The 23,663-nt window shown below is 36.1% G+C and overlaps 1 protein-coding gene across 14 annotated transcripts in view; it reads right to left on the bottom strand.

The window, feature by feature from the left end:
* Positions 1–23,663, bottom strand: part of LOC120625137 (bromodomain adjacent to zinc finger domain protein 2B-like) — a 112,792-nt gene that overhangs the window by 65,095 nt on the left and 24,034 nt on the right. For all 14 annotated transcript variants that reach the window (XM_039892084.1, XM_039892082.1, XM_039892091.1 and 11 more), the window contains exon 2: positions 4,905–5,068. The gene's annotated coding sequence lies outside the window, so the exon portion shown is untranslated. The remainder of the gene's footprint in view (positions 1–4,904; positions 5,069–23,663) is intronic.

Here is a 23,663-nt window from a genome sequence, read left to right as displayed (position 1 = left end):
ACGTCAGCTGGTGAGTAAGTAACTTGACATTCATTCATCTAGTGGTACATACAGAAGAATTAAAATATTTTTCCTATTTCCCTAACACGTAAAATGGAGAGCCTAGCTAGGGTTGTCAAGATTTAATTTGCCTATTTATGATTATAATATTTATTAATATTTTAAGGACAAAAATTTTCATAGTTACGGAGCCTTCAATATCAAAGTACAAGGTCGAGTTGAAGGTACGCGCCCACGTGGTCGATGGGTCGAGGTCTTTGTTGTAGTTACGTCGGATGAACTGTAGGTAATAATCACCATAAGAGATTACCAGCGCCACCGGAGTGTAGGCTCGATGACATCAGGGGATCATCAACCTCAGGGCGCTGGCTGAGGTTTGAATTTTTTCTTAGGGTGACGTCGTATATCTTTGCTTTATCAGACTAGGGCAGGCTTGGTAAACCTTTTTACTTGTACGTGCCATTTTTTATTTTGCCACCTTAGCCATTGTGATTTAACCTTAAGTTTAATGCGCAGTGCTATTATCTAATATAAGTTATTTTTTACCAAATATCGTAGTTTCTCAACTAATGACCTGCCCAATATTTCTACTCGCGTTCTATTTGCCAATGGTACGTCATCCCTGGAAAAGAGGTGTAGTCACCCAGTGTAAAAAACTGGGATCCTATCCCTGCCAACGAATACTTTGCACAGAAGTTGTATCAGTGTGTTTTACTTAAGATGTCGCTATTTGATCGTCCTAGACGTAAAAGATGTATTCGCAGCGTGAAGGGAGCGACGTTGGAATCAGGGGTGTTAGAGGGTGCCTCAACCATTAGCGGGTTGGGGTGTTGGGTAGTCCACTCGGTCGATCCCAGCGAGATGGGCTGATCTCATCATCATCATCCACCACTTGTTTCTTCATTATCTCATGTTCTAACCAATGACACCAATGGAATCCGTCGGATGGAGATTAACACATTGTACTACAAATATGTAATACATTAGAGATTATTTAGACGAATAATATTGGCAATACTTACTAAGTATCTTTTACAGCACAAAATGTGTAATAAGTAAAAAGCAATCTAAATGTTTATTGACTACTAAAGTAGTAGTTAGTATAAACTATGTTTCAGTAGTCAGCCTTCCTTAATTATACAGAGAAGTTACACGCAGTTTCTCAGTTCGGTAGTTTGATAACTAATAAAGGTAATCTATAACCGTTTTTTTTAAGTGCAATATTCACACTATTTTATAACTTGGGCCTAAGAGCATATTACTGATTACCAGCAAGAGTTGTTCTATACAATTCAGACCGGAAGACCTTAAGATGCAAAAGTATTGTAAGCTTTGAGCACTCAGGCTATCTTAAATTAGAAGTTCATACGGTGACGGTCAGACGGTGATAAATCGTACAAAAATTAATAATACATTTTCTTCATTTTCCTCATCTCCCAGGTGGTCTTTTTCTGGAATTTTTTCTAGGATTAACCTCAGAAACTTGTTCACCTACACGTGCTTTTTTCGATTTCGATGCGCGGTAACCGATAAATGCAACCTTCATTTGTATGACAACCACTCATCTGAGAGTAAACGACTTACAACTGAAGGGTTTTATTGGAGGCATTCATCTTTTAAAACAAAACTAGAACGTAATTCAAAAACAATAAAACGTCTACCGAACGTACGAATACACACTATTATATAATATACACTAAGAATTTACACATTTGAAAATGGTGCCATACCGCCGCCATATTGATCTTTTTTCAGAATTATGTGCATTTTAAGGAATTCAATATCTAACGGTGTAAGAAATTATTGTGTTCGAAAGAGTTCTCCATAATGTTCTCTCAGCAGTGCGAAGTCTTCTAATCCCAATTTGGGCAGCCCTGCGTGGTGAACTACAGCAAATTCAAAATTCAAAATTCAAATTAAAAATATATTCCTGAGCCAATATAAACTTAACTATCGAGGAGTAATGTGGTCTTATTTATGGGCCGGTAATGGGTTGATAATGATAATGACGAGTCAATGAATTCTACACAACGAGCCATTTCTATACGGGAGCGTTTTTATAAACTTTTTATTATTAACTTGCTACAGGTAAGCGTGACTGGTTTTATGTATAAACATTAGATTAGGCGCGGTTTCACCCGCCTTAATGTAGATTGTTTCGATCGATTTGGGTTGTCCTCCGGAACAGTATGAATTGGTTGATGTTTGGTTGAGTAGTAGAGGTGTGGAAGCGTAATAAACAAATAAACTCACTTTCGCATTTATATAAGTTATGATGCAAAAAGTTTGCTCGCGTCATGTCCCCTCGCGTTATTGCCATCTCTTTTTCGATACAAGCCAGTGAACGTAGCCATTATTTACAATTTTGGCTTCAAATTTATCACTGCAAGTTTGGATACCTATTTGTCTGGTGGAGGGCTTCGGTCTTAGCTAGTTTTCACTCTATCGACAAACACGAGCCGCTAAGCGATTAAGTGTTAGAATCGCGTCGAAACCGATTAGGATTTAAAATTACACCACCATACCCTAATAGCTGGACCCAAGCGACACAAGAATTGGTATTGGCGAGGCATGGTATTCGGGATGCCCTACAAAATACCTATGTCCAGCAGTGTTCGTCTATCGGTTGATAAGATGATGGACCTCTAACAAAGTGCTTCATAGTTTAATTGCAGTCAAGGGCTTACTCGTCGTAGAATTTAAAAAAACGGTTTTTGTAGCTATTTGGTTAAATCCACGCCAGTTCTCACGGTATGGTCGAGTATTAGCTCGATTTCTCTAAGCCGCCTGTAGACAATGTGGGGTCGACGACCCCGCGCCGGTCACTGTTGGAATAACTGGTGGAAACGACTATTTGCGTTTAAATTATTACCTTTTTTTATCGGCGACATGCTTTCCGCTTGAAAACGATCATGCTGCATACCTACCTAAGCCTTTAATATTAAAGTACTCCCGTGACTTTATCCGCGAACATTTTGTATTTTAAATTAAATTGTAATTTATCACCTCTGTATATATCTCTATGTCTGTATATCCCTTGAGTGTTGTTTAAAAGCTTGGAATGGTCTAAGCGCTGATTTTAAGTTGGCACCTTGTGCCACGTAACCCCACGGCAATACGTAGCGTAGAAACAACATTACGAAATACTGTTGACTCACCCCGTAAAAATGTTAAATCAAAAGAAGCATATCAATTTGTAATCCTCTACATGTCTGACAGAGTCCCTTCAACATAGGTCCAGCCTTTGTGGAAATAAGCGGGAACAAGCAGACAGAAATGAAAATGAAATGAAAATGAAATAAGATGAAAAATAAAATGAAAATACACTTTATTGTACACCATATTAAGTAAAGTTAAAACAAATATGTATGTGAAAAATCTGAATGATACAAAAGGCAGCATTATCGCTAAAAAGCGTACCAAAGGAAATTATGTACCTACAACGAGTTTTTTTTTAAATGTAATTTTATGTAAGTACTGCATGTTTCAGTACAGTTAATATAAATGCCATGCCCCTCACAGGTTAGCCCGTTACCATCATAGATTGCTTGAACACTTACTACCAGGCGAGATTGCAGTCAAGGGCGAACTTGTTTTGGAATAATAAAAAAAAAACTAATAACCAATTAATGCAATTACACGGATGGTAGGCTTTTAAGCGAAATGCAATAATCTTACACAACCGTTTTCCGCTTACCAAGGAATAGTCACAATTCACAATTTGTTCCATTCTGTGTATAATACTAATTAACGGTGTAGAAAATAGTTTCACAACGAACGAGTTTATTAATATAACCAAACGCAATGTGTGTGTGTGTTTCTCTGGCATCCTAGCTCCCGAACGGATAAACCGATTTTTATTTCGTTTATTTTGTTCGACAGTCAGGCGTGTTAAGTATAGCTATATGTGTAGCTATATTTCATGAAAATCGGTCCAAGATGGCAGCCACTACAATATGGCGGACTACGTATTTTTTCACAAATCCTTAATATGTATCAAATGAAAGGGCTTGAATAGTAGAATAATGTTCACGATATTGAAAGTTGGGGATTTTTTTTAATTTATACACATTGATTTAATATGTTACTTTCGGTTTTACACGATTCAGTAAAAAAAATCATAGTTACGTGACGATGTCCTCCGTCTACGGACGGAGCTTAAACCCAAATAGACTTTACAAAAAAACTAATTGTTCAAAAGGCGAAGGCTATCAATACGGTTGTTTTTCGGCATACTCTATATGTTCGGGCATACTCACACTGTTCGGGATCTGAAATTTTATTTTTTGTACCAAAGGGGCTTATTCCGAAATGGCCCTACTATATTTCATATAGCTCAGAAGAGGTGTTTCGAAGACAGAAAAAGGAATTCTTCAAAAATTACAACATGTCAACCGCGTGACTGCTGCTTTTGCTTAAAAATAAGTTTTAAACATAACATCAGGTACACTCGAAAACAGACAAATTCAGTTTATCGGGTTTACCGAATTTTGTAGTAGTTACAAATAATTAAATCTTGATTTAATATAAAAATATATTTACTTTTAAGTATAAAAGACATCGGTTTGTTTTGTTAAAAAAATCTCGTTTTAAGAAACAGTTGTAAATACTTGAACATGGTTCCACTAGACTAACCGCCTTGATGGTCTAATGAAGCATGTTTAACGAATCGCCTAAGTCCTGCATTGATTCCCGGATCAGGGTTTTCTAACTAACATGTAATAATAATAATCATTAAAACTCTGTCATTTAGAATGGAGAAATATGCTCATGCTCATGCTTTGATTTTTGACATCATCATTGGACATTGATATGCCGATAATAAGTTGAACTACTGTGTTGGTTCACATTTACGCAGCATAAAAGAACAAGAGCATTAGAATACAAATAAAATTTGGCCTCACCTTCAGTGGTAGCTATCATTCAGAACCCCGGCTCCCAGTCTCGGATGCTGCCATGATGACCACTTCACTTCACCGCATGTCACTTCACTGCACTGCACTCACACAACAACACATTGTCACTTTGCACACATTTCGGTCACCAGCTCCTACTAATCCGATATAATCTGCAACAAGAGAATAGAAGAATAAACACGATTGTTTTGTTGTTTTTGATAGGTGATTTATAAACTGGACCAACTTATATAAGTAAAAGTAAATACCTTCATCAAATTCGACGTCAAAGAAGGGAAAGAAAACATGATAGCTTCGGTGTTTTCGGATAAGCGCTTTGTAAAATTGACCAACTTACTAATCGTTTATAAGTCGAAGAAAATAAATAACGATATTGTATAGAAGCAGGCGTTACTTTGCGGAAATCCATGATATATTATGAAAACTAATCTTAATTTGCTACACTCCGCGAAAAGTAGGAGAATCTGAATGGTGTAATTTCTTCAATCCTTATACTCTACACCAAATAAATCTTCAGCAATGTGCCCTCTACGCACGTTTCGCTCCGAAACCGGAGCATCCTCGGGAGATGTGTGTTGAAAGCAATAAACGATATTACGTTGACTTTACAATGAATAATTGTTAAGAAATATTCTTATACTTCACACCTTATAATTGAAGAAATTATAAATTACACCATACAGATTCTCCTGCTTTTCGTGGAGTATAGCTAATTAAGCTTAATTTTAATAATATAAATAACGATGATTGATTTGGTGTTTTTTGATAGTTGATTTATAAACTGGACCAATAGTTAAAGAAGACACACAAAGATAAAATGTTCTGCTGTTTAATGGTAGGCGGTTCCAAAAGTTGATATAGCTCATAAATCTATACTAATAGTAAACACATATATGGCTTATAAATGAAAACAAACTTTTGCCTATAAAATACGGAAAAACGCACTGCTGTTACCTACTCTAAAAAAATACAAGTAGGGAGATTGCTCCATAAATCGGCCCTTTAAGGCAAGGGTTCACATTCTAAAATTCGCAGGGAGTGTCAACAAAGGCAGCAATTTCAGTACGATGGTTTTTTTCCACATACCTACTTCTGAGTGTTTTATTCAACTATTAAACTTAAAACCTGCTTCTGTATGAAGAAGTGTTTATTTTTTTATTATTTAAATATAAAGTACGAATTGGGGCCGACCTTGAAAGGGCGAGCTGAGAAAAATTCGTACTTAAATATTATTCCTCCCGTTTTGCATGGCATTTAAAATCAGCTTGACTTTGTTTGCTTTTTATTTTATTTATCTACTCTAGTTAGAGTAAGAAACTTTCGTCGGTTTATTTCAGAGACTTGGGAGCAATCACTCTGGGTATTTAGTCGCTGTCAAGTGTTATGCTGCTAAGCACAACATGCCTCCCACTACACAACTTTACTTGCATCAATGTTAGTTCATGTAATAATCTTCTTTAAATGTATATTTAAACTAAACCTCATTCGCTCATTTTGTTTTAGCTTCATTTCTGAATAAGAAGTATCTCTTCCCAACCTTCGATCCCGCCTTGATAACCGTCTGATACTCCTTTAAGGCAATTATGCTATGGAACAATCTGCTTACTAAATCCGTGGAAGTAATTCCCTTCCTATATTTAAGAGTCGTCTGAAGGCAGTGGCGTGCATAGAGAGTATGCACAGGGTATGCAGATGATATAAAAAGAAGAAAATCTCCAATATGAGTTATAAAAACTTAAGCGTAGGCTTTTTATAACTCTTGCAATGCCTACCCTTAAGTTTTTTATAACTCGGACTGAAGATTTTCTTTATTTTATATCATCTACATACCCTGTGCTTATCCTCTATGCACGCCACTGTCTGAAGGGCTACTAACTTTACTAAGTACTCTCTTTGTGTGATGCAGTAGAAGTTGTTGCTTTATTATTGTTTGTAAATTATGTATTAAAATCTAGTTTTATATATTATGTTAATCATATATTCATATCATATATTTTTTATTTCTATACTACGTATATTTATTTAAATTATCTGTGTACATACATTTATTATCTATCTATGCATTTTGGTATTTATGTATGTATTAAAACACTCTTGGAACTATTTCGTTCTCTTGCTGTAAGTCCTTTCTACAAAGGTTGCCTGTAAGAGATTGCTTGCTACATTGTTTACTACAGTAAACTCCTTACTCCTTAATATTTCTTTTTGTATATGTTATACGTGCAGTAAAGCGTTTCTTTTTCTTCTGATTCTAACATATGAAAAGCTAAACCATATTCACTACGTCAGTGACCATATTGAAACATTTTTGATGTCGATTATAAGAACAAAATTGGAATCACTACTAAATCATAGCACCCCACTATTCAAAGTACGCACTAATAATATTGAGTGACAAAACACTGATCGCACGAACTAAATCGTTTCCCACCCCAATACCGGAACCTTGGGGTACGAGGATTGTGCATAGGGGTCGGGGCAAATTACTGCAAATGTGCCCCCTAAATAATTTAAACTACGTGATGTAACATTAATATTAAGACTATGAGATTTCCCCATTTCTGATAGAATTCAATATTGATATTAGTAGCGGTAGTTTTACCGGTTAATAATATATATATCATCTTAATTTAACACAAGTCCGAAAGATTCCGAAGAAAGAAGGAACAGGAGGTTGCATGTTTTTCTTTGTTTGCGCCTCAGTTGGTAAGCGTGATTTTTGTGTGACAGTCAGAGAGCTACTTTTTATCTCGAGTAAACGAATTCACTGCTGCACGACATTTTCCCGACGGAGGAAGGAAAATATGTTTACCTTCTCCCACAGTTTTCCACCACCGATTTTTATCCACTCTATATAAAAATGTGTGTGGCGCACCGATGGCATTTATATCTAAATAATATAGGTGTAATATTCAATGAGGACTTCTTTTCCTTGTTGCCAAGCTTTAGCAGGTGTACACAGGCCTCAAATATTACCTATAGGTACAAATAAAAAAATATGAAGTGTCCGTCTGTTAATTGAGTGGCAGAACACTGATCGCGCGAACCAAGTCGTTTCCCACCCCAAAACCGGAAACTTGGGGCATATAGATTTGACACAGGGACGCGATGAGGCAAATTACTTCAAATAAATAATTAACTACGTGAATAGTAATGCTACGATTTTAAAATTTTCCTGTTTTTGCAACGCATGTATTAAACGTAGGTATAGTAAGCTCCTGTAGTTCAAAACAGGTTGTTTTTTAATTTATTTTATCACAAATTCGAAGGATTCTAAGATTTCACACGGAGCAACGGCGGAGTTGAAGTGATCTTATTACTCGCTACTTTTATCGCATGAAATTAAGCCATGCAGATAAAGTCGGGGGAAAAAGCGGCTATCTATCATCATCTATATGATGCAAGCCTCCACTATAGTGGTTTAAAATGTTTATAAAAGAGAAACATAACGAGAGAGAATCCGCAGTCAAAGGCTAGTTATATAGTATAAGCGACTAGTACACGCAAGCGAAGCGGCGCGGCGGGCTTTTCTAGTGTCACAAATAAAGTAAAACAAAATAAATGTACAATGTAATACAATATAACCCCGATCCGGTTTTGAATCACCCCGAGATGTCCCGTAAAATAAAACGCCCGCCATCATGTATTGATTCCCGTCACCTGTCCCCCTCTCTCGTGAACCAGGTGTGCGGGTGCGAGGGAGAGGTCCGACGCGACGTCTTGGCGCGTTTGATGTAATGTTTACATGTGTGTATTAATACGCTCTGCGCTTATTGGTAATTGATTTAGGGAAGATACATACAGTGTGTCGCAGGGAATGAAAATACTAGCTGGCTTTCGTTAAAAACCTGGAAATACCTAAAATTGTAGTATACACATGACTAATACCTTACTTACCCCCTTGAACATCAACGTTGAAAGCGTTGCATAATCACGGAATGTTTTGTCTACTTATTTCGAATGTCAAATAACTACATTTCAGTCAACGTGTACACATAGAGAGAACACATTGTGTAACTAATCCCCAGCTATAGAAATAATTAATATAAATGCGCAAGTGTGTTCGTTGGTTTGTCCTTCAAACACGCAGCAACGGATCAATGCATTGATTTAAACGGAACTATAAAATAATTACTATTACACAGGTTGCACTGCGATTAGGGTACAGACTTAAAAATGTTGTAGAAAATATTTATTTCTTGCTTTTTAGTTGCTTAACAAAGTCGGTATTTTTGTTGACAACAATTTTTTTTTCTTTTAATATTATGATTCTAAGGCCTATAGTAGAAAGCATTTGTGAAATAAAAAAATTACATGGCTAAAATAAAATTCACGAATCTTTGAAATCTCATATAAAGCGAGGGAAACCTCGATTTATATGACATAAATGAACTTTTAAAATAGCCACACAAATAAACTTTTAAAATAGCTCCACACTTGATGGAGAAATTAGTAAACAAACATTATAGACGTACGTAGAACCTACGTTTTTAGAATCGCTTAAAAAATAAGCACGCTATCCAAGCATTATAATCTGTTTCTTGTTACCACTACTTACGTATATAAAATATTTTTTATTTGTGTGAAAAATTAAAATGCTCTGTCCTACCGTCTTTAGTGTGCGCTGGCTCTAAGTCCACTGTACTCTTAGTAGAAGTTTTCGCGCTTCACGCTTACAATTATTGTTTTCGAGTATCGACAATAACGTTACGACAATAAAGTAAAGTGGACCATATTCAACCCGTTTTAGACTCGCTAATCCTGCTAGCTCTGCCCTGAAAGCTTTTTGAAGAAGTGTGAATGAATTTGAGCTTTAGCACAACGATTATAGGTAGGACACTATTGATTGAGATTTGAGATTGATCGAATGCGAGACTTAAGTGGCCATCTTTTGGGTTCCATTTTCGGTTGGATTAAAATAGGAATTTATACCTATCCTATCTTATCCTCTTTCCAATCGATTCTTAAACGATTTTTATGACTTCATCATTCTCAGCCTTTTATTGTTTAACCGCTTGCACTCACCTCTTGGTCTAGGTCACCCTTCCTGGTTCCCATTCCAGGGGCGGACTTGAAATAGTTACGTAGTTAGACTTTACAATTAAAAAATACTGAGAACACATACCCACATACATATTTCTCTTGCCCGGAGACCCCGTTACGTCGTCGTACCCCGGCCGGTTTATGATTACTAACATTGTTTTATAACAATACACACTATGCTATAGTTCAAACACGACAAAATTCGAATTCAAAATTCATTTATTTCATATTTCAAGTAGGCGTAATATAAGCAGTTTTAAACCTTCAAGTACTAGTGTGTAGTGACTCTACCGACGGTTCGGAAGGCAGATTCTACTCAGCAGTTGCTCGTTTCCAACATGATTATTATTCGCATTATTGTTCTGTTATCAGCATAAACGCTATTTAAGCAAAGGACTAAATGTAATTTTCGCGAACGCTACGGTCCTAGCTCCTACCTTTTGATCCCCCTGCGATCAAATCGTGACACAAACAAGTATCCCTCCCTTGCGGGGGGAGGGTTGGGGGACACGTCGCACAACACAATAGGTACTGATCAATCAGGCTGCACGGTCCCGCGATGAATAACGACCCCGGGCGCCATTTTGAATGACCACAACTCGCTCATATTGACTCTTCAGTCTTCTGTGCCCTTAGCGTAGCGTATCAATAATATAGGTAATATTATTGATACGCTCGATAGCGGGAGTCGCAACACCGTTTCGCCGCAGAAAAATTGACCTAATGCCACTTGTTTAAGGGTCCCAAATTCTTTGTTTGTGAGTTTATTTTATAATATTTTATTGTAACAATTGACGGACCGAGCAGATGGCCTGTAAACAGATCAACACTTCGCAGGCCATGCCAGGAATAAATCCTACAAAGTGCCGCACTGCGTACTTCAATCCGAGGCGTAGGTGTTAAGCCTTATGTACCTGTAATTACACCGTACCCACGCCCTTCAGACACAGGAACACAGCATAGCAACACTGCTCCTTAGCGGCAGAAATAAGCATGGTGGTATTACTTCCCCTAACGAACTCTGTCACGAAAAGCCATACTACTTCTAAATATTTTAACACGTTCAACGAAAAGCGCTAGACGTAAAATTGGGAAGGGATTTTAATTGGTAAGTTCTATTATTCTCTGCAGTTCAGTGTATTAATACTTAAAAAGAACTACGATGGCAACGGAGCGAATTTTGATCTCTACTATTGAAAAGTAGCAATGGCTTTATTTGATTACGCCTACTGACCAGTGGGTCCCTGCGACTATTTCAGCACCTTGGGACCCCAAACTCCAACGTTCATTATATTTTTTTATAACCATGTCAACATTAGTAAATAGTAAATCCTTATTTGTTATAAAATCAACGGCAAAAACGCCTGAGATTAATAAAATATATATGGTTTTGTTTAAGAACACGACTATCCAAATTATATATCTAAGAAGCGATCCCTTACCGCCAAATAATCAAGACCTTGACCTCATCAAATCTTGGGATGATGAAATCGATATGAATGTTATAGAAAAACAAGTGAAAAAAGTCTAAAATGCCATATTATGTTTGTATTTTCACTTATATTTTTTTAATAAAGTCAATTTTTTATGCAGTCAAGTTTAAAAAATTTACATCAAAACTGGAAATATCTTCTTTTAAAAAACTTTACTTTACTTACTATTGTAACCTCTTCTAAACGCGCCAAAATAATAAAATATAGCTCCGATAAAGTACCAAAACTTCGATTCATTTTGAAACTGGCGAGGCAGTGGATAAAAGATTAATTTTGCAAACACTCGCTATACTAATACGTCTGTCTGCCTATGATTGACATCATCAGAAACCCCTAAAATAACGAAAGCAATGAATTATACACCTTATTTTTGTAACAACAAAATCCAATACATATTTAGCATACGTCACTAGCAATAATAAAACTGCGAGTGGGGTTCATAATCTGTGGAATTATAAAAAAAATACCCTCATTGTCTCTGGAGCGTGCGGTCGGTTGTCCCTCACGCTCTAAAGCTTTGTGCGAAAGAGATGGATAGAATAAGAGAAAATCCATTTTGCCATTTTATAGGCCGCGATGTAAAATTGGAACCTTTGTAACTTATTGGCCACCCTTTTATAACACCCAACACAAAAATAGGGTTGTTGTCAGTTTCATCACTACTGTACGAAAATTTAACTACACTACTGATACTACTGCATTATTTTAACTGGCTTGCTTTGTTGCAAACTGGCTTAAAGGATACGACATAAGGAAGATAGGAACTGCTAAGATATCTATACTTATATTATAATCAGAAAAGATTGATTTGTTTGGTTGTGTCAGCCTGTAAAACACAAACACAACAAAACTGTGAAAAACGCTAGTGAACTTTTTTATCCGCGTGCGCTGTCTAACTGGCCAATCACCAACTATAGTTCAACTGGTCTTTAATATATTTTAAAAAAAAATCCGCGAAACTATGTAAGAAACATCGTATCTTTTAAATATGAGCCACAATAATGACAATTCGAATTTAAAATATTATTATTTATATTCTAAAGTGATTTGCAGGCATAAAATATTAATCCGTACATAAAATAAGCAGTTCATTATGAAGGCTTATTTAGATAAACCTATTGAAGCCTGATATTTTTGGATAAAAAAATAAAAAAAATTCGGGACGGGTCAATGAGTGAGGTATCCTCTTAGCTAATATTATAACGACTTTACGACCTTAAGTTAAGTCGGATGAAACCGCGGAGAACAGCTAGTATATTATAATTTATAAAGCCTTACTATGTTGTTTGTATTAATATGGCGAAGTAAATCGTTCAAGATATTTGTGAAAGTATAATACGACGAGTGGACTATAAATGTTTTCATTGCGTCTCCAAGTAACAGACAATACAATAATTATTACGAGTTTGCGGTATTCGCCATTGATTGCTTCGATTCCACGATGTCCTGTCTTTATACTTTAAGTAAGTTTTAACACTGAAGACTTTCGATTTTGATTCAATCGTATCCTATTAATTATCATCATCATCATCGTCATATCAACACATTACCGGCCCACTTAAGGGGTTAAGGTCGTATTCCACTACTGTGGCCCAGTTCAGATTGGTGGATTCCACACACCTTTAAAAACATTATGGAGAACTCTCAGGCATGTAGATTTTCTCACAATGTTTTTCTTCACTGTTGAAGCTAGTGATATTGTAATTGTTTTAAACGCACATAACTTTAGAGCTGGGATTCGAACTCGGCCCCCCGTAAGTGTAATCGAAGTCCGACCCACTGGGCTATCACCGCTTTATTAAAACAATATTATAAAGCTATCATCTATTAATACAAAGCTTAAGCATTTATTTCAGTGTTCGTTTATCTAAACTACCAGTTTAATTGGAACAATTCTTCGTCCTATAGATAGCCCCTTGTACAGGGCTACTTGGAAAGAGGGAAGTAAGCCAATGGGGTAACTGGGGTGGGGAATATTCATAATAATGAAAAACTTTTATTCCACAATTTTTCCTGAGTTCAATACTTTAGGTTAATCAGTGGTCAAATTGAGTCAATTCAAAGGTTATTATTATAACCTTATATATGTTATTATTATAGTTATCAAAAGATTAATTAACAGTAAAATTACCACTTAACAAAATTACTGTAATATTTTATTATTTTTCAAACATATTTTACACTGCCAAATAAGAAAAAAATGGGACTATTATAGTGATGGAAGAGTAGGTATGTAATGCAGTTGGTAGTCGTAAGTGGGCTAACTAACCCCCCCGCAACGCAGATGCATTGTTGCGCCATGTTTTCAGACTGGCATTGTGTTGTGCCGAATCCGATCCGCTCGTGTAACATTCAACACCGCTTACAACTATTTAAACAAATGATTAAGCTGAACGCGCATTAATAGCTGTGGTTTGTGTTGTCACTCGCGTCGGTCCCTTAATCATAAAGGAATCTACGGGCCAAAGCCGCCGACCCGCCGCCACATTCCGGCGGCTTGGTTTTAAGAGAACTTTCTCGACGTTAAGCGTCCACGCGTCCTTACCATACCGGGGTCAACAGGTCGGAACGCTTTGAAGGTTGCTGATTTTAGTTTTCTGTACTTGTAACAGGATGTCAAGCTGCCGGGCTTTTCGGCGGGCCGACGTCTTTGGTGTGTATATTACTTAACCCATTTACGCCCACTGTCCTCATTCTATAGTTATTAGCACTTCAGACAACTGATGTTTGTTTCTCAGGTCGGACTAATAATTGTCATGTACTGCCAAAAACTTCAATTCAATTCAATTTTATTTATTTGCTGATACAGGTAAAAAGGTGTTACAAGAAAAAATATATGCAGATCTTAAATGTACCACGCCAAATTGGCATGCAAAATATTTTCAGGGTAGTGTTTAAAATTTTAAATTGTTACTACTAGGTACAATTAAAATATTGGCAACTACAATGTTTATAATAACACAATACAATTACAATTACTTATAGTTCCAGCCCAGCGTTGTCCGAACCCGGGCTTTATAGATCTCGTTATATCGTACAATACCCGGTTATATATATTTATATATATATATATATACTTGCGCTTGATAGCAATAATCTATAATTATAATAAAACTGTAACTGGAAGATTTCTGACATTTAATATATTTTGAAAAATTTGACTGGGGGATATTTTATAATCGACTAGCTGTTGCACGAGACTTCGTCTGCGTTTGATTTTGTTTTTTCATGTGACATTAAATTTAGTTGCAGTTCTAAAAAAAAATTAAAGGATCCAGTATCGCTAAGCCTTAAATGAGGGGTTTGCTGCTGTCCGCTGAGGAATTCTGTTTTCTATCTCCAACCACAGTTTGGGCAAAATTAAACACATATTGTAACCTCTATAGTATAAAAATAATTATTAAAATCGGTTGTAATTTGTCGGAGTTATGGTGTAAAATCGTCAAACACTCATCCCCTCTCCCAAAGGAACCGAGCTTAATGTCGGGATAAAAAGTATCCTATATTATTTCTAACACTTCCAAGAATATGTGTACAAAGTTTCATGAGGATCGGTTTAGTAGTTTTTGCGTGAAAGCGTAACAAACAAACTTACATTGACATTTATAATATTAGTAGGGATAGGGATACTGAAAACAGATTTTTATTTAATTTTTGTCTGTCTGTCTGTCTGTCCGGGTATCACGTGAAAACTATTGAACGGATTTAAATAAAATTTGGTATAGTGGTAGCTGATATCCCGGGTCAACATATAGGATACTTTTTATCCCGAGTAATAAGTTTCCTCCGAGATATGGGATGAAATTTTTTATCAATTTTACTTCACTAAATACTACTATTAAATTTGCACCGATTTTAATCATTCTTTTTTTATTTGACAGTGTGTACTACTAAGCATGTATTCTCTAATTTTAATGAAGATCTGATGAATATTGTTGGCGAACAAGGAGATAATTCTTCACAGATAACAGCAAGTCGCAAGGCACATTTGTCCCATAGGACAACGATCGAATGCATGCGTACCATCCTACTAATATTATAAATGAGAAAGTTTGTGAGAATAGATGTTTGGATGGATGGATGGATGTATGTATGGATGGATGTTTGTTACGCTTTAACGCCACAACGAATGAACCGATTTGGCTAAAATTTGGCAAAGATACCTACAATATAGTCTGGCATAGTACATAGGCTTCGTTTTATCCCGGAAAAGCAAACAGCTTCTATAGGATAGCAACGCTATTTTTTCCCCATCTGTGTTTCAAAATCCGCGCAACGGAGTTTTAGATTGACGTGGTTTGTTGGATAGGCATAATTGACGTGTTTTTTTTAAGTCGACTTATACGCGAACGAAGTCGCGCGGGTTCGCTAGTGCGTGATATGAGCAATCATGAGGTTTTGTTTGAGCCAGAATGGCTAAAAGAGTTAATTTATTTATGCACGTTTCTATGAAATTGCATAGTCACTAACCCGCAATAAAATACAATAATAATAAATAATTATCAGAAGTAGGTAAGTAAAAGTATTTGGCTCACCTAAGCCATGGCGATGGTAGTTGGCTTGCTAAGCCGTTTGGAGATCTGCCAAGCACGAAAGAGAGATAGTTCACTATTCCTTGAGTGAATGCACAGGATATTGGCATAATCTGATGCCGCAATACACGCAAATTTTCTCGGTTGGGTTGTTTTAGGAAATATTTTCAGAAGCATAGCACAAGTCTACTTAATAGCGGTGAGTTATTATAGACAAGGCTATGGATGTCAATTAGTCTTTATAGCTCATCCAGGTTAATCGATTAGACGCAATTTATGCCTTGGATTATTTAGATGCGTTAGCTCCTACGTAACGAGATTAGATTTTATTATTCTAGGGTAATGAATTCTTGCTATGCCTTCGTTAATCTGGCTTATTATTAGATATATAATAATTAAATTGCATCGTTGACTGCCTATGTAACACGAAAATACATTCAATGCAACGATGTATCTAACAAACAGAAGTAGAACAGAAGTAGGTTTAATGGTGCTGGGTGTATATAATTCACTATTCCTTGCGACAATGCCAGGATTTATCTCATTTTTACTTGATAGCAATAAATTAATATAAACACGTCATCCGCATGTTAATCTGTAAGACGCATAAAAATGGGTTGATTAATTTAGATAAAATGTGCCTTTCCATGAACTGTATTAAATTGGATCGTTACAAACATATTCAAGAAAACGCAGTGAAATTCAAAAATGTAATCATCCATAAAAATAAATAAACAGTAGTAGATTTAAAGCCGCATTTGGCTCACCTAAGCCATGGCGATGGAAGTTGGCTTGCCAAGCCGATTGGAGAGCCGCCAAGCGCGAGTGAAGAGATCTAATTCACTATTCCTTGCGACAATGCACAGGATATTGGCATCAACTGACGCTGCAGTGTTCGAATACTTCTTTTTCGGTTAGGTTAATTTCATCATCATCCCACAGCTGGGCACATGCGTTTAGGGTTGCCAGACGGTCGGAATTGGCGGGATTCTCCCAAATTTTTGTGTGTCCTCCAGACTACCGACGAAGCAAATAATCTCCCGAAAAACAAGTTCGATAATTTTAAGTTCACAGTTTCGTCAAACGAAACTTGCAAACAAGACACAAAAAAAAATTACAAATACTTATGGCAAGAACGAAAACAATAAACATGCTCATTCGGTTCTTATCTTATGTGTCACAAATACCTACTATGTTTTTTTTTCTTATAACTACAGTGCAATGCAAAAATATGTTTGTTTACTTAATATATTATGTATAATTAATATTATTAACTTATTTTTTTATTTCTCCCGACCAAAGCCCTAAAATCCCGAAAAATCGGTTATTGACCCCGATAACAGGAAGAATCGATCTGGCAACCCTACATGCGTTCCGTGGCAGAGGAGAATAGTGCCTATTCTCTACATGCTGTTTTCTCCTGTGAGGACGCTTGTGCCCAACAGACGTTTAATGGTCCATCTAAAACCCCTGTTGTTGGTGTTTAATTGTCTTTTTGAAGGTAGTATAATTAACATAGTTAGATTGACCTTATGAAAGTGCCATTTGTTTTTGAATCGAAACAGGCACTACTAATTTATATTTGCAAACAAACAGCAAAGTTGTCATTTAACTAGGCATCGCCTAAATCGAATGACTAATGACTAAGGCAGTGACGATAGAAACATAACGTTTCACCAAATCTTAAAGTTTTTAAAGGTATTACAATTAACATAGTTTACAGAAAAACTCTGTAAAAGTGTATAAAAGAGGAACAAAGTTTGTTTGGGAAACAGTTGAAGCAACTGGTACTATACTGTATGTATCGATATTCGTAGTACAGAAATAAAGTGTAAAGTATGTGTTAAATAGAGAAATCAACAACTTTGATGAATGATTGTTATTTCTCTTACTTAATTTACATTAAAACGTTATAAAAACATCGTTTACATAATGAGACAAGTAAGAAGTTACAGTAGGGCTTTGCTTAAAAATATCCCGCAGTTCGTACATCAAAATAGTTATGTTATGTGCGATTACATTACATAAATATCCAGTGAATAAATACAGTGCCTGCGTAGGTACTAACATCTTTCAAATGGCAGTGACACAATGCGAGTCAGATCTAGTATTCAACTTGCGACCTAGTTTGCAGCTAGCCGTTTCACTTCTTAGGAAAGTCGGTTTTTAGACTGATTTACACTGAATAAAATATACAATATCCCTTACAAATAATATAAATGCAAAAGTGTGTTTGTTGGATGGTCCATCTTACACGCAGCAAAGGTCGACAATAGCCGGCATTTCGCGTAGTGATAGTTTATTACCTGAGGGTATCATAAGCTTTTGTTAATTTGCCTGTAGAAATTCACGGTTACAATGGATCATAAGCGTAATTTAGTAGAACTTTTTGTGCCAGAGCCCGTCTTTGGAAGTATAGCCAAAAAGCGGCTTTCTGTGTTTCAGCCTGGAGGGCGTGGTTGCCGGTGTATTTACAGGCACACAAGGCTTATCACCTAGTTGATGACCAGTAGTTTGCACTGGGTTTCTTACCAGGGTATGCATACAGCAGGTAAATTGCATAAAAAGGAAAAAATCCTCCTTTATACGGGCTATATTCAAATTTTAGGGTATGCAGTGCTTTTGTGCACGTATGAAGTGCACGCCACTGTTGATGACCACAGGGCACTTTGTAAGACCCTTACATGCCGTGCGAAGTATTGTATTTAGGCGATGATTTCCCCTTAGCGTCACGAGGGGTGCCATCTGCTCGGGTCAAGTCCATCCACGGTCCATTTAAAAAAAAAATCTTTACCTAATAAAATTAGTGTTTTTATTCACGTAAACTTCTTAGAAGTGCTAGTGCATTTTATGAAGAAATAGCTCTCATCTAAGAGACGGGAGTTAAGATACTTTTAAACCCGAGAAACAAAACGATTTCCGCAGGATTTTTTAAAAACCTAACTTGACGCGGGTTCCTATTTATAGTTTTCTTCGGAAGTCGGTTAAAATTAGGTTCCACAATCCGCAGGTATCCGATCTTCACGGTCCAAATAACGGCTACAAGGTTTAAGTTAAGAATACATCGCAAAAAATGTCTTATGTTTAATTTGTATGAGTCATTTGACGATATGAATCATCAACGAGCTTTCTTAGGTAAACCCTTAGTATAAAATTGTATACCTGGCAAGACTTGTTTCGAGTAACGATGAAATTTATATTTCAATAAACCGGATATAGTGCGCCTGTTTAGCAATATTAGTATTATAAGACAGAAATGTACTCAACTGAACTTGTTAAACATTTTAATGAGACCATATTTTAAAACATCCGGAAAAAAACACGTACTCCTATTGCCGAAGTTGTGTGCGTACATAAAATGTGAAGTATTTTAGAAGTCTTTTAAGAACGAGTAACATGAACGTAATCGAACGAATCACAAATTGGTATCTGCGTGACGGTAACAGAAACAGAGGAAGACCATATACAAGATGGGAAGACGAAATAAAAAAAGACCACGGGACCAAACTGTAATGTTTTAATGATAATGTAATGTATGTATTGTAAATGTTTTTCTGAACTTAAATAATTTTAATTTGCATTGTTTTATCGCATGTTTCTAGAAATAAAGGCTATTATTTCTATATTTTTATTTAACATGAACGTAATGCTCGCATATCGAAACACTATAACGTCATAGCTTAATTGACCTTAAAGTGCCAGAATTTAAATGGGTACTAATAATTTATATTTGCAAACAAACTGCTAAGAGCACTAGCTGTAAAATTATGGTTAAAATTTGAGCCTTAAAACGATAAAGATACTTTCTATTTTACCAGCGGTTCCAGCGATTCTGAATTCGAAAACGACTTTACGATTGCGAGCGTACTAATCTCGTACTAAAGGTACATATCTCATGCTATGGTAGGTGATCCGTGAGAAACGACACAAATAAATTAAATTGAATATCTCGACAGCTTTGTCCACATTTGGACATCTACTCGTATTATATCTTAACGACCTCTTATGCTCCTTGTCATTTAACTAGGCATCACCTAAATCGAATGCCTTATAATTTAGGCAATAACATTATAGACATAACGTTTCACCAACTCTTAGGTGAAAACTAAGGTTAGGTACATAACTTAGATGATTGGTAACGTTTTGAGTAGTAGTAAAGCTTTTTGTGTCCGAGCTCTTCCGCGGAAGTACTACCACCATGCTTATTTCTGCCGCTAAACAGCATTATCGCAATGCGGTCTGAACGGTATACGTCTCAGCCTGATGGGAACTGTGCGTATTTATGTACACGCGTTAGAAGTTATACTTCTTTGGCGTAATAAGATGAAAATCTTTTCAAAAGTTTTATCTTACGCCTTACTCTACGTTTGTAGAGAAAAGGACACTAACAATAAAAAAAGGTATTTAATACATAGATTGTTTTATTATAACGCATTATCTAGTTATCTCATTACCGGACCACCAAGTTTCACTGAATAATAAAATTTGAGATTTTTGTACAATTGAATCAATTAAATCACCGGGAATCAGCCCGCAAGGAAGCTGAAGTAGAACTTCAAAAACAAACATTAGTCAATGGTTGATGTAGGCCTAGGAATCTCCTTAGATTAGGCGTTACTTATTTTGGGCATTGCGTTACTTATCGGTCGTTGTTAATGAAAACAGGCATAAGCCTCTTGGCTGTGGCGGAAATCGAACTTGGAACCTTGAAGTGTGAGAGAGGAGTCAGAAGAGGTCCACATGCCTCCTACTTTTTTAAATAGAAGATGCTACGCGACGGGAATTTTGTCAATTGTGACCTGTGGTACGTCCCGTAAAGTCAAGCCCTCTTTATAAGGAACATCTCTCCATCCAAGTTATGCGTCAAGAACAAAAACTAATGTGGCCAGTTCCGAAGAACAGTGTGACAAAACATTTCGGCATAGTATTGCACATTAAGAAATATTTCACGGCATTCTATGCCGAATGGTAAAAGGAATAATGGTGAAAATTGTGTGTTAAATTGGTTTGTGGTTAGCGATGATGTGGATTAGGGTTGTCGACTACAGTCATATAAGATTACATTTTTTTATTGTTTTAACTACAACAAAGAAGAAAACTTTGCCTTTATTAACGAACTAGCTAAAGACTTCGTTAAGATTTTTTTGTTAAATGATGATTTTTGCGAAACCGTGAATAGATTTTTAGGGAACGTTACCCTGGTGTTTTTCTGGTATGATAAGTATCTATGTCAATCTCAACTATACACGTACCAAATTTCATAAAGTTGCAATAAATGAGGCAAAAACAAGGAAATAATTAAACATACATACTTTAGCATTGATAGTATTAGTATGGATACTTTGTGTCATAAACTAAGTGTTGGTATGGAACAGCATATATTTAGAAAGATTCCTTAGTTAGGCACCTTGCATAGAAATATATTTGCTATAATTTTATAGACTTAACTTGTCTCCGCTGTCGACAACCCTGACGTCGATATACATTCTTTGGTTTGTGGGTTTACTATAAGGAGTCTCGTCACATAAAAACTTTTCAGCAGTCCGGTTCAATATTTTAGGAATATCTCTTGTATGGTTCGACGAAGGAATTCGTCCTTTATCAAAAACTATTGTCGAAGCCGAAAGATGACATATTATTTGACTGATTGCACCACAGCTACATAAATTCTCTGAGCCTTTGTATAAGTCACTCAGAAGGCATCGGTGAGAGATATGCTAGGGTCATAAAATCTCTACGTGATAAAATGTGGACATCTGAAGTCTTAACAGAGTTTCAAAACAAAAATGACAATGGGCGGAGCACGTAGGATGGAGGAGGTTGGACCGATCTACGAGTACGTTGGCTTAAGATTCTGTTGTAGTATTATAAAGAAGGCTGACCAGAATTAGCCATTCTTCCAGAAAAGTGGGGTTATAAAATTTACATGGATAAATCATTCTTTTGCCATGTGCATAGGATGAAAGTATATACGGTACATGATTGGTCCGATTTTGCAGTACCATGTTTTTGCAATGTAACTGACATAAAAATTCAGAAGTTAGGTTCTTCCTGAGGTGTTTGTATCCGCTGAGTTTCTCTAAAACTTTGATTACCTATTTTATTCGTTTGGTCGGTGAAGGTGGTATTTTTCAATAACATGTGAAACATGTGTTTTTTATTTTTTTTTTAACCAAAAGCCGTTTTAGTTGATTTTAACTTAAAGCTTTTGAAACTTCATCCCATATTTACACCTCTAGTGATGGAATTTTTACAAATCCTAAAATATGTAGTTTTTCATTGTAACTGTCAATCTACATTCCACACACAAATATCGATATACGATTAATAACATGAATAACCGAAAATTATTAAAATTACAAATATTTTACGACTCAGCGCAGTGCAGTTGAAATCGCTCAGCCTTGTCCCACATAGTTAATGCTTATGTTTAAACTTTAAAGTAACAAGTTGTTAGTCATTCATATATAATTGCAGAGTAGCAATTTTAGATTAGAAGGTATAAAATCGAACTACCTATGTATACTAATGACAAAGTTGAAGAGTTTGTTTTTATGTACACCCCAATCTCTGGAATCATCAAATGCATTAAAAAACAATTTGTCAGATTGTTTTTTCAAACTGTCAAAAAAAAAATCTGCCAGATTATTTTTTTTGCATTTAATAGCCTTGTTTCCGGAAAAGGCTAGAAGCTCTTTAAGTCGAATTTTTAAATTTCATCTCAGCAGGGCTAGCAAAAATTATATCCTCTGACAATGGATATAATTAACGTGCCCCCTGCTAAAGTACGGGAACATATAATAGTAGAATACACATATATTATGTGGATATTATTTCCACTCGTGCGCCAGTGCTCTGAGAGTTGATAAAGCTGTGGGAGAATATATTTTTTTATCCTTTTCCCGGGGATATAATTGTCTCCTGCACATGCTAGACGTGCTGAGGACATTAACTAAGCAGGGGATGGAAGTTTATAGGTGAGTCCTTAGTTTTTAAGTTATGTCGATGGTAATTGGTATTTAGATCGTCAGTTATTCCATATAAATAAATGGGAGATTAAAGTGTATTTATTAAAACGCGTTAAACCTACGAAATACCAGTCTGATTACAATTTCTTCCTTTGCATTTGATAACATAATTTAGGGAACAAGTAATAGCGCTGACGAGCGACGCGTAGCGATTGGTCGGGCTGTATTATGCGGGATAAAGTTGTCAAAGTTTTTTACTATAAACTTATCAGAAGCTTTACGCGGAAGTCGCAGTCGTATGTTTTTTAAGGTTAGCGACATAACATTTTTGGAAGTTAAGTTTAGGTTGTTGGTATGACCTAAGCTAATCAAGTATTACTGTTAAATACGAAAGGGGTGTAACGGGGATTGAAAGATAATCCTATATACGTTTTCAAAGTAGGGAATTAAAATCCATCAAATCCATTTAAAACCCTTTTTTTAGTCACCCTCAAAATAAAGCAGAATATGGCAAAGAAGGTTGTATTGAAAAACTAACGTATTACAAATGAAATGCAAGTCGCCGGCAACCCGAAGTTTTATATACGATCCCAAAAATTACCCAATTGAGTATTCTCATCGAAATAAAAATAAGTCTTTGCCAGTAGAGGTAGGTAGGCCATAATGTACATCAAGAGACCGTAGAAAAATGTCCCCATGTCGAACAAAGAT

This window comes from Pararge aegeria, chromosome 7 (genome assembly GCF_905163445.1).
Source record: "Pararge aegeria chromosome 7, ilParAegt1.1, whole genome shotgun sequence".
Taxonomy (NCBI): domain Eukaryota; kingdom Metazoa; phylum Arthropoda; class Insecta; order Lepidoptera; family Nymphalidae; genus Pararge; species Pararge aegeria.
The sequence above is the reverse complement of the archived record's forward strand: the minus strand, read 5'-3'. Positions and strand labels throughout refer to the sequence as shown.